This window comes from Arachis hypogaea, chromosome 18, assembly GCF_003086295.3.
Source record: "Arachis hypogaea cultivar Tifrunner chromosome 18, arahy.Tifrunner.gnm2.J5K5, whole genome shotgun sequence".
In the NCBI taxonomy this organism is placed as follows: domain Eukaryota; kingdom Viridiplantae; phylum Streptophyta; class Magnoliopsida; order Fabales; family Fabaceae; genus Arachis; species Arachis hypogaea.
The window spans coordinates 113,956,391-113,967,174 of record NC_092053.1 but is presented as its reverse complement, the minus strand read 5'-3'; positions in this window follow the sequence as shown (position 1 = coordinate 113,967,174).

The following is a 10,784-nucleotide window of genomic DNA, read 5'->3' as shown; positions in this document are numbered from 1 at the left end:
TCTTGCATGTTCGATTAAAGTTGCTATGGTTGCTGCCAAAGTGGAGTGGAGCTGAGGTTACGGTTGCCACTATTGTGGGCCGGGAGAAAGAGAGGTTTTGACGCTCTTTATAGCTTTTGGGTTTCGACTATTTGAGGTAGGGACTTTTTCTTAAAACCGTCTTATTACCAAGAATTTTTACAAGTCGATATTGATATGAAAAATATATTTTTATGATTACATGAGTCTTATGGATTGAACCGAGTTACTTTGGATGAATTTAATTGTTTGTCTAATTGATTTATTGACTGTTTGAGAAGGCTGGGTATTCTGGTTTGTTGGTTGACTTCATTGAATTGGTTTTCTTATTTATTGAAAATGATTTGATATTGAAAATGATTTGATATCAAAATAGTTTGATATTAAAAATAATTTGATATCGAAAATGATTGAGAAAGGTTTGAGGGATGTTTTGAGGGAACCTTTGAAGGGTAGTAAAGTCTTAGTTTTAGAGGAGATATTGCTGAAATTTTTATAAGTATTTAAATAAATTTAAAGTAATAAATTGGATTATTCAATTTGAGTAGATTTAAATCTTTTAAATTTAAGTAGTGAAACAAAATGATTTTTAAGTCTTTTTGAAAAAGTCTTGAACTAAAGAAATGAAGTTGAAAATATGTTTTGGGTATTTGATTAAACGAAAATGGGTTTTATTTTACTAATTTTGATTTAAGGACTATATTTTTGAAGAGTTTTAGAGGAAACTAAAGTAATAGAAGTGAATTGGATATTTAACTTATTTTGGTTTGGTTAATTATGAAAAGAAATATGTTTTGGGTACTTGATTGAATGGAAATGAGTTTTATTAAATTGATTCAAATTAAAGATGATGAGGTTTTGAGGATTTTTAATGAAAAATAAAGTAATGAAAAGGAGTTCTATGATTTTGGTTGATTTGAGAAATAGGTTTATGATTTACTCATTTAGTTTTGAGTAACAATGAAAGAGATTTATTTATTTAGTTAAAGATTAAAAAAATTAATTAATTATTAATCTAAGAGTTTTGGGAATAGACAAGTTGAGGTTGAAAATTCTCTCTCTTGTTGCAGTGGACAATCTTGAGGTTGAGGATTCCTTCTCTTATCGCATTGGGAAGTTGGATAGAAGGTTGAGGATTCCCTTTGGTTCAATTCTGTATTATTAATTCGATTTTTTGTTATGATTAAGATTATGTTTGATTGAAATGAGATTTGGATTGATGTGATGAGTACGGTGGTTTAATCTCAGTCACGAATTGGCAAGTTGAGATTGAGAATTTTCTCTCTTGCTGCGATAGACAAGTTGAGGTTGAGGATTCCTTCTCTTGTTGAGGTGGGCAAGCAGGGTTAAGGATTTCCTCTCTTGTTACACTGGGAAATTGAATGGAAAAGGTTGAGGATTCCCTTCGATTCAATTTTTGGCAGTGGTATGAATGAGTTAGGTTGAGAATTTTCTATTATATCACAGTCTCTCTCTCTGATTGGAAGGTTGAGGATTCTCTTCTGGAAGGTTGAGGATTCCCATCGTGTTGAGAGACGATATCCGGGTCAGCTATCGGATGTGTCAGGTTTTGGAAATTTAACCGACATGTGAACTCATGGCCAATAGGATAGGAGGAATGCATCATATGCATCTATGTGGCATTGTTTGGGTGTGCATATTGTATTTAGTTTGCCTATGTGAATATTTTGTTTAACTGCTAATTGCCATACTTGTTGTAATTGTTCTTGATTGTGTTTGAACTTTATTACTTGTGATTGTGACTGGGTGGTTCAGATTATGGTGGTTTGAGTGGTGATTTGATTATGCTTTGGGGTGGAGGCCGTGATTTAATTTGTGTTAGATCGGAGGCTATGATTTGGTTATGTTTGGGCCGGAGGCCGTGATTGGATGAATTAGTGGTAAGTTTGATTGGAATGTTATGGTATATTATGTTTGCTTTGGAGCTTTTACAAATAAAATATGAATTTGGACCTTGGATAGTTAACTATTGATTTTTTTTCCGAAAGAACTCATAGGAAAGCGAAGATCACTGCGGTTGAAAACACTTTCTTTTTATATATCTTCCTATGACAATTCTGAAACTTCTATGGTGAGACCGTGTGGTTAGGTTCTCACCCCCTACAGATTTCTCTTTTCAGAACAAACGAGGAGTTTAAGGAGATTCTTCTACACATATAATTGTGTTGTATATATCTTAGTTATATTTTTTCCTCGCCTTGTTATATTTCTGTAAAGAGGGATAGGAGTTGTAATAATATGTATGTTTATAATATTTGTAAGTTATTTGTGTGAGAAGTCTTGTATGATTCAGTAGCCTATGAAGAATACCCAAGTATACAATACTTAGTAAGAGTAATAAAAATAAAATGGTAGAATAAATATGACATAAATTTACTAAGGAAAGCAGCTATTGACCAATGGTTAACGACATCACAAAAGCGTCCAGCAATAACAGCTTCAAGCACTACTAATGAACAAATAGCCTATAAAAAAGAGACCCAATTCTTAGCTCAGAAGCGACAAATTATGGCAGCTCTAGCGGCAGCAACATCAAAAGAAGATATCTAGAACTCACTACAAGCCATATGGACCGTATCTCTCGGAGAAGACGAAGAAGCCCAATCCAGTCTGGCTCATTATTTTCAAGATTCTCAAGACCCTTTTGAAATGTAATATAATAACAATAAAGAACAATATATGAGGCTCAAGGTAAAAAGCCCAGCTAAAAAAGAAAATGATTTTTGTAAAAAAAAAAAGAGGCAAACAGTAAATGTCGGCAAACAGTAAATGTTGGCAAAATAGTAAATGTCGGCAAACAGTAAAAACAAACAATATTGTCGGCAAATAGTAACCAAATAATAATCATTTGAGGTCTATAAATACCAAAGGCCTTATTCATTCCAAGGCATCAAAAACTTGAAAGCTCTAAGGCTCTCTCTACTCTCATATTCTCTTACTTCAAAAACCTCTCTGAAATATTTGTAATCATCTCCAAGATTGTATCAACTTGTCAACAAATAATAGTACAAGTTCATTTCTGTAAGCTTACTATCTTATTCCTTCTTCTCTTGTAGTCATCCTTCTTTATTATTATCTTAGTTATTATTTATATTCTTATAATATGAAAGAGTTTCAAAAAAGGCTTATCTCTTTAAAGCTTGTTAGAAGAAAAATGAAAATAAGAATGATGGCAGTAACAATGAAAATAAGAAGATTAACTATTGAATCTTCAAAATTAACAATAGAAATAAAGAAGATAAAAAAGAAAATAATCAGAACCAAAAAGTTTTTATAACATATTAAAACCATAAAATCAATAAAAAATGTTAAGGAAGGTATTAAGAATAAACGCATTCATCACGTTAAAAGACTGCATTATTTTCATAGGCAAAGTATGATCGCTTTACAAGCTATACAGTCACGGATACAAGTAGTGAACGTCCAAACAATTCAACCTTTACAAACAGTACAACTTGAACCTTTATCTGAGCCTTTACAAGATCTTTTACAACTGGTATCAGAGCCTGCCCAAAGGGAAGGTATCTGATAACATTTATAAAGATTTATTTTTAACCAAATTTTATTACAAGTCTTCTTGATAAACTAAAGATTTTATAGTTAAAACTTTGAAGTAGCAGTGAGAACTGTTAATACGTTGGTCAACCCAGATCGTGGTCCCAGTTGTATGTCCTATCGAGGCAGTGAATCTGTTGGTTAACAAGGGTGGTCCCATAACTCACAAAGTTTTAACCATAAAATGGCTAGTTTATTGAGAACGATGAGTAGTTTAAATCTAGGAAAAAATAATTCTTTAGTAATAAAAACAGATAATGGTGAGGCGTCAACTTCCGGAACTAAAAATAAATTAGAAATAGCCAAGTTAGAGGAAAGTTTTCATAATTGGAGTATACCTATAATAGATAAAAATGAAGTATATAAAAAAAGATCTTTTTGGGAAGGAAGAGACTATGAAATACATATGTTAGAATATTGTAAACCAGGAACAAGTAATAATAGGATCATTACCATTTTAGAAGAAGATAAGTTAAAAGAACATAGTAACAAAGGATACAACTTCATCCGTATAGGATTAATACAAGTAGCAGTAAAACCTAATTTTAGAATAGGAATAAATGTTCCTATATTATTAACATTAAGAGATACAAGATTTCCAGACTTTAGTGACTCATTAATAGGAATATTAGAAAGTAACTATCATGATGAACCAATTTTCTTTAATTGTTATCCAAATTTTGCTATGAATATGAGAAATGAATATACTTGGCAAGCCTTAAAACTACAGGTTCAATCTGATGAAAAAATCATAAATGAAAAATATGATCCATTTGAAATAATCTATAGAATATATTATAAAATAACTAAAGTTAATTATAACTTTAAAGCGTTAAGACAATCCTCAAAAGAAGAAACGATAATTATGCATGCAAATCTTAAAAGATCTAATATACAAACACCTAGAAGGCTAAGACATGATGAACTAATAAGAAAAATGCCTGAAGAATGGGTAATATCTGATATTATTGAAGAACCACAAATAGAAAAAACTAGATTAAGGAAAATAATAAGAGAAGGACCAGATATTAGAATTAGGATAAATAGATCCCAATCACTAAGAATTCTTGATAGTGTTGAAACTATTAGTCATAGAAATTCTATAGATAATTTATCGATAGGAAATATGGATAATATTATAGGAATTAATAATATAAGGCATCATATAGCCGTTCCTGTATATAAAGCACCTTCAGATTACGATCCAACTGAATCGCAAGTATTATCAGTAATTATCAAGGAAGAATCATTTGAAATTGATAAAGAATGGATAAGACAAGATTTTAATGCTAACTATAATAAACCATTAAGAGATTGGTATTTTACCAATTATTCTGAAAATGAAGTTATTAGACTAAGAAAATTATTCTATGACTTTATGAAAGAAAGAAGAATTAATTTATATTTCTTTGACTGATACGCTAATTATTATTCTGAAAATAACAAGAAATTATGTCCGTTAACAAAACCAACTATTGTATGGAAAACAAGTTCAAGATCAGTAATAGAATCTAAATATTCTTCTAAAGAAACTATTAAAATACCAGTTAGAAAAGATTTAGAAGTTGAAGAATTAAAAGAAAAACTTAGAAGTATTAGTCTAGAAAAAATGACGATTAATACATTAAAAAAGGAAGAAGAATTAGAAATAAATAAAATATCTCACAAAAGAGATTATCCTAAAACAAGAAATTATTATTCTAGACCATCACCAGTAGATATAGGCTTAGAAGAAAGAATGCAATTAGTACAAAATAGTTTCTCAGGATCAGACTTAGTAGAATAGAATATAGATGGATTAAGTGAACAAGCCATTTTAGATCAGATGTGTAATATGACTATGGCTGCAACTGCTTATAAGATGAGAAAAGCTTCTGATAAAGAAGCAGCAATTATGTTAACCCAAGGATTTATAGGACAATTAAAAGGTTGGTGGGATAATTTTCTCAGTATCCAAGAAAAAGAATTAATTATTAATAGCATTAAACAAGAAGATCAGTCACTAGTGCTATATCCTCATTGATATATACTGTTATTAAAAATTTTGTAGGTGATCCAAGTACTTTTAAAGATAGGATATGAACCCAATTAATGAATTTAAGATGTCCAACCATGTCTGATTATAGATGGTATAAAGATGTCTTTATGTCAAAAGTTATGATAAGAGATGATGCACATACACCTTTTTAGAAAGAAAGATTCGTAGCAGCTTTATTAAAATTTTTCTCTGAAAAACTATTACAAAAACTACAAACACAGTTTGGAACCCAGATTCCCTATAATTTATTAACTTTTGGACAATTGCATAACATAATGGTGCAAACAGGCATAGAAGTATGCACAGATACCAAGATACAACAAAAATTAAAACAAGAAACTATCACGGAAAAAGAGAACTTGGAACGTTTTGTTATCAATACGGAATAACTCTAGAAAAGGCACCCAGTGGTCAACATAAAATTAAAAAGAAAAAATTCTATTAAAAAACCTAAATATAATATAGATAAACCCCTTTATTATGACAAAAACATTATAAAAAATTCTATAAAATCCCTAAAGGAAAAGTTAAATCTTCTAATAAGAAAAAATAAGTAACATGTTGGAAATGTAAAAAATAAGGACATTACACTTATAGTGTACAATAAAACAAAAAATAAATAAAATAGAAAATAAAGAAATTAAACACGCTTTAACAGCCATATTAATCAACTCAGAAATAAGAAGAAGAATCAATTTATGAGGACTCTTCTGAAATGGAAGATTATTTTATACAATAATTAGACCTTAGACCTTATGTCAGAAGAAGAAAGCTCAGAAGAAAATAGTGAAAAAGATGAGCAGAATAATTGTTTAGGAATAGGATTATGTAACTGTAGAAATTGTGAAAAAACTGTAAATGTTTTGACTAGAGAATAGACTTCTATACTAATAAAAATAATTGACAAGTTAGAGGATACCCCATTAAGAGACGAATTCATAAATCAATTAGCTGAATTAGTTAAAAAAGAAGAAGAAAGTAAGCAGGAAATAAAACCAATAGAAATAAAGAAAATTTATAATCGGTTTAAGAACGCACAAGAAGAAGCCTCTCTTAATTCCCTTAAAGAGGAGATAAAAATGTTAAAAAGAGAAGTTTCAGAATTAAAACAACAAAATATTAATATGGATTATAGATTACTAAAAATAGAAGGAGAAAATATAATAAAAATCCAAGAACAAAATTCGCAGAATAATACTAGTAAAACAGAAGGAATTAGTAATATAATAATTTCAGAACATTATATTAACATGGGTTCAGAAAATTACATAAATATACTAGCTTTATTAGTAAATCAAAAATGGTTTACTACGATAATCTTAATTGTAGAAGAAAAATTCGATTTTAAAGCTATGGTAGACTCAAGAGCTGATGTTAATTGTATACAAGAAGGATTAATACCTACAAAATATTATGAAAAGACTACAGAAAAAGTTCTTAAAGCAGAAAATGACAGAATGACTATAGACTATAAACTATCCAAAGCAAAAATCTGTAAAAATCGAGTATGTTTTTCCACTACATTCTTTTTAGCAAGAAATATATCTCATCAAGTCATATTAGAAAATCGTTTACTATATTATTATATCCCTTTAATGTCGATATCGATGGAATAACTTGTTTACGCATTCCAAATCATCTTGTTCATTTCAAATTTCTCACTAAACCAAAACAACATGAACTCAATATTTTACAACATCTATCTACCCAAGTTAATGTCATAGAAAGGGAAACAAAACAAATTAACTATTTAAACTAAGAAGATATTCTACAACATCTACCTGTCCAAGTTAATGTTATTAGAAAGAAAAACAAGACAAATTAACTATCTAAACCAAGAAGTTATATATAAAAAAATAGAAGAACAGTTACAAACTTATGAAATACAGAATAAGATAAAAAGAATCGAAGAAAAAATAAAAAAATTATATAACCTAAACCCCAAAGTTTTTTATCATAGAAAATTACATGAGATATCTTTACCATATGAATAAAGAATATCTAGAATATTGTAAAAAAGAAATACAAGAATATCTGGATAAAGGACTAATAAGGCCTTCAAAATCACCATGGAGCTGTATAGGTTTCTATGTGATAAAAGCATCTGAAATAGAAAGAGATGCTCCAAGATTAGTCATCAATTATAAACCTCTTAACAAGGTACTAAAATGGATTAGGTATCCCTTACTAAATAAAAGCAATTTAATTAAAAAATTAAATAAAGCAAATATCTTTTCAAAATTTGATCTAAAATCAGGATATTATCAGATTGCAGTAAAAGAGGAAGATAGATATAAAACATCTTTTATAGTACCCTTTGGATATTATGAATGGAATGTAATGCCCCAAGGATTAAAAAATGCTCCAAGCGAGTTCCAAGAAATAATGAATAATATATTTTACCCGCATATAGAATTCACTATAGTATATCTTGATGACGTATTAGTATATTCAAAAGGAATAAATCAGCATATATATCATCTAGAGAAATTTATGAATATTATAAAAGAACAAGGATTAGTTTTATCAGAGAAAAAAATAAAAAATTTTATAACTAAAGTAAGATTTTTAGGATATGAAATTTATCAAGGGACTATAGTACCTATTAAAAAGAGCCATTGAATTTGTCGATAAATTTTCAAATGGAAAAATAACTGACAAAAAATAACTACAAAGATTTTTAGAATGTTTAAATTATGTAGCAGAATTTTTACCAGGAATAAGAGTCACATGCAAACCTCTTTATAAGAGACTAAGAAAAAATCCACCTCCATGGACAGAAGAAATGACTTCTATAATAATAAAAATAAAAAACGCGATAAAAGAAATACCCTGTATAAATATACTAGATCCATTGGCTAAATTAATTGTAGAAACAGATGCATCAGAATTAGGATATGGAGGAATCCTTAAACAAATACCTCCTAATAGCTCAAAAGTACAAAAAGTAAAATACCACTAAGGAATTTGGAACCAGGTTCAAAAAAATTATGCAACAGTTAAAAAAGAAATACTTTCCATAGTATTATGTGCTTTAAAATTTTAAGAAGATTTATTTAATAAGACATTTATAATAAGAACTGATTGCAAAGTAGCCCCAAGCGTTTTAAAAAATGATGTAAAAAATCTGGTTTCAAAGCAAATATTTGCAAGATAGCAGGCTATTCTATCATGTTTCGATTTTACTATTGAACATATAAAAGGCAAGCTAAATTCACTCTCTGACTTTCTTACTAGAGAATTTTTGCAGGGAAAGAATGGATCAAAAACCAGCCTCTAGTGAAGATTATGGTCAACCTTTTGACCAAATAAAAGAAAGAAAATAACCAATTACTCCTGTACCACTAAAAACATTATTATTAAGATCTATGACTATATCACAGGTTGTAAAAGCATCATCATCATCATCACCTTCTAGGAGCTCTTTAATTACTACGAATAATAAATTCACATTACTACAACCATTTGACCTTTATAACACTCAACCCTTGAAAGAACAGTTTCCATATTATGAAAAACCCAATCCTATCAGAATATTAGCCATCAAAAAAGAGTGGTTCAAAAAAGATAGAAAAACCTTATACAAAACTATTTTCCCAAATACTTTTCATTATATTCCTGTTAAACCACAAAAACCCAAAAATTTTATGAATTCATATTAGTAGATACCGGATCCATTGAATTAACACATTATAGAGATCCCAATACCAAACAGCCCATTTATTCAAAAATAAAAATCATGAAAATATTATCCTTACAAGAGTGGAAATTACTCCCATATCAGTCTAAGAACTTCTCATTAAAATTTGAACCTCAGAGTTATAGTTATTATGACTACCAAGAAGCATGGAATCATACATTATTCCTATCACTAAGTCCCCATTTCTGGTTCATTTGATTCAGAAAAATGATATCATTATAATTTTTCAAATGGTTCCAATCATGGTTCCAAACCTTTGGACCGTTAGAAGCCTTTTTCGGATTGTGATTGACTTGTATATATGTATGTATGTTTTTAATAAGAACTTTTGATTTTTCAAAAAAAAAAATAGCGATACGGTTTCGAGTTAAAGACTCCTATTTTATTATTATGTACATAGAAGTGGTTGTAATGTACTCGCTATTAGAGTGGCATAGCCGGAAGCGTGACATTCTGGTAGTAAGGGTGTTACAAAAAGTGTGGTCCAAGGAAATGAAGCACGCACACCTAACGGACAACACGCAAGCCTCGTGGATGGGGCTCCACACCCAGCAGCCTTGATCCATGCTCGGTGGCCTCCTTCCACGCCTGACGGCCTATGCTCAATGCCTGGCATGCGCTCTCTCTTGGGAAGGTGAATTTTGGGCCTTTTGCCCAATTTCCTCTAATACAAGTGTAACTTAAAGCTAATTACAACTCTCAGAAAGCAATAATTAAGGCCCAAGCTTAATTATCCACATTATTAAAAGCCTTAATCACATCCAAAATATTGAAGACTCTAGAGGATTAGTTATTAATTCTTTCTAGAAACATAAAAGATTTGGTTGTTAGGATTTGTTTTTAGATTAGATTTGAATTAGGGTTAAGTACTTTTTTTGTCCCTAAGGTCTGGGGTGAAAATCAAATTTGTTCCCGACTTTTTTTGTTATTAAAATCATCCTCAACTTTTACAAACACTTTAAAATCATCCTCCCCTCCATTAATGAATTTTTTCGGACACTTTTATCCTTTAGGTTGTTACCGATAGTTGATGCCTTTAATGATTAAAAAATTAAGTTATTTTTTTTATTACTGGTTGAAGAGATAGAGATTAAATAAAAATCTCACCCCAACCATAATAATAAAACGTCTGCTAGGGTTCCAGTGCAGCCATGGCTTCGGAGAGCTCAAGGTCGTCTCGGACTCACTCATCTGCGCAGAAGATGGAGCTTCTTTGTGGGCATTGTGAGAGACCAGTGTTGCGAATTTTGGAAACGAAAAACAATCCTGGTCAACGATTTTGGGGCTACATCTACTATGAGATGCGTTTATGGATTTTTGTTCTTGTCTGATGTTAATGTTTTGTTTATGTGGACTGACTATGGTAGGATCCTGTAGATTAAAGAAGAGTGCCAGTTTTTCTGTTGGGCAGACCCAGAAGCTGAAACCAAAGATCCGCAGGTTGCAAGGTTA